This window comes from Zea mays, chromosome 10 (assembly GCF_902167145.1).
Source record: "Zea mays cultivar B73 chromosome 10, Zm-B73-REFERENCE-NAM-5.0, whole genome shotgun sequence".
Taxonomy (NCBI): domain Eukaryota; kingdom Viridiplantae; phylum Streptophyta; class Magnoliopsida; order Poales; family Poaceae; genus Zea; species Zea mays.
The window spans coordinates 5,011,986-5,014,359 of NC_050105.1; the positions used below are offsets into that span (position 1 = coordinate 5,011,986).

The 2,374-nt window shown below is 42.6% G+C and overlaps 1 pseudogene; it reads left to right on the forward strand.

The window, feature by feature from the left end:
• Window positions 1-223: 223 nt before the first annotated feature.
• Window positions 224-1,924, forward strand: LOC103642275 (pyrophosphate-energized vacuolar membrane proton pump-like; annotated as a pseudogene).
• Window positions 1,925-2,374: the final 450 nt, after the last annotated feature.

A 2,374-nucleotide genomic window follows, 5' to 3' on the forward strand; every position in this document is an offset into this window, starting at 1 on the left:
CCTGTGCATATTCTCATGTTTTTCTTTTGATTTATTTCAGGATAATGGTTGAGATCGAGGAAGTCCCTCGTGAGAAAGTGAATTTCTCAGAAGAGCTTTTGAGAAGCACATCATTTGCTCGCCAATTAGCGGATCAGATGACTTTAGCAAAGGCGTATGTCATCCTTGCAAAAGAGCATGGTAATCTTCAGCTTGCATGGGAGCTTAGTTCGCAGATTGTGTTTAGTATCTTCCTTAGCTTCAGCCTTGCTGCCATGTATGGTGTTGATGTGGCTGCTCTTGGAATGCTGAGTACCATTGCCACAGGCCTTGCTATTGATGCCTATGGCCCTATCAGTGATAATGCTGGAGGCATAGCTGAAATGGCTGGGATGAGCCATAGGATTCATGAGAGAACTAATGCTCTAGATGCTGTAGGAAACACCACTGCTGCAATTGGAAAGGTAGACTACATGCTTATCTTATCAGAGTTTCATGTGATTGCACACCGAACTAAAGATTTTTCAGTTTCATGTGATTGCAAATGCCAGCTAGAGTCCATACATAGTTGAAATCTTGCATGTGCTTTCATTTAAGAGCTTGGACGCCCCTAGAAACTTTAGTATTTTCTATTTACATAATTTTGTACAACCTTCAACGCAATTGATTTTGCTAGAAAAATTCTCTCATGGTTTTGCATTTGCAGGGTTTTGCTATTGGCTCTGCAGCCTTGGTATCCCTTGCACTCTTCGGTGCCTTTGTAAGCCGGGCTGCTATCTCCACTGTTGATGTTCTGACTCCTAAAGTATTCATTGGGCTTATTGTTGGTGCTATGCTCCCATACTGGTTCTCGGCAATGACCATGAAAAGTGTAGGCAGTGTTGCATTCAAGATGGTGGAGGAAGTCCGCCGGTAGTTCAACACCATCCCTGGGCTCATGGAGGGCACCACAAAGCCTGACTACGCAACTTGTGTCAAGATCTCAATGGATGCATCCATCAAGGAGATGATCCCCCAAGTGCTCTTGTTATGCTGACACCACTGATCATTGGGATTTTGTTTGGGGTTGAGACCCTCTCTGGGGTCCTTGCTGGCGCCCTTGTCTCTGGTGTTCAGGTTGGTGGGAGTTCCTCTCAAATTTTGGTATGATATAGTCGCATCTGAATTTTTCCTTATTACGTTTCACCATTTTCAGATTGCCATTTCTGCATCCAACACTGGTGGTGCCTGGGATAACGCCAAGAAGTACATTGAGGTAAATTTACACGCATACTTTACTGGGCCTTCGTTTCCCTGCCTGAACCTGCATTATACCTTCTCTAAAAAGCTGTTTTTTAAAAAGAAAAATGCCCTTTATTTATAACTTTTTGGTCTTTGGTTTTGCTCAGGCTGGAGCTTCAGAGCATGCCAGGACCCTTGGCCCAAAAGGTTATGACCCTCACAAGGCGGCTGTCATTGGTTACACCATTGGAGATCCTCTCAAGGACATGTCTGGCCCCTCCCTCAACATTCTCATCAAGCTTATGGCGGTTGAATCCCTTGTCTTCGCCCCCTTCTTCGCCGCCCATGGTGGCATTATCTTCAAATGGCTCTAAAGATAGCGACAGCGTTAGTTAGTCACAAGAGAAAGGCCGCAGTTCTGCGACTGCGGGGGGAGTAGAGCAGTATGTCAGCTATACAACATCTATGGCATGTGCTTTGCTCCTCCACTAGATTAGCCCGTTGTGTATTTCAGTTTCTGTTTTCTTGGAGTTTTTGGTTCTAGGCTTCCGACCATGTTTTGATCCCATAAATTCTCCTCCAGCCTTCGAGCAACTGAGTCCATCTTCGTAAGTCATCAACCCCAGCCAGACATTGAAGCATTGGAAAACTTTAATAGTTTCTAGAGATATGGTGATGATTATGATGATGATTAATCTCAGTTTTTCCTTCTTTGACGGTAATTAGCATGGTCTTTGCTTGAGATTTTGTTCTCTTTTTCAAAACGATATGCATGCGAAATGGAGGTGATGTTTTTTTTTCAAACTGTTGTTTCAAAGCAATATGAAAACAAAAAGGAAGTTATGTTCTTCAAAACTGCTGTTTAGATCATTATTAAATGTGATAGCAAGAGTTGTCTTTTGACAGTTTGGTTTAGTGAGAACCATTTAGATTATATAGATTATGTAAAACTTTTTTTCTCGGACACGTAGGAGATCTATCGTATCCTAAAGGAACTAACATCCAGAGGAGTTGTTAGGAAAGTTATCCCTTTCGCTACTGCTGCCTCCCATAGATGTCTTTCTTCACCAGCTAGAATCTGAGCAGTCGTGATATTATGTGAGGTAACATCAAACACACATTTGTTTCTATGAATTCAGATGGTCTATTCCGAAACCGAAATTTAGTACAGTGT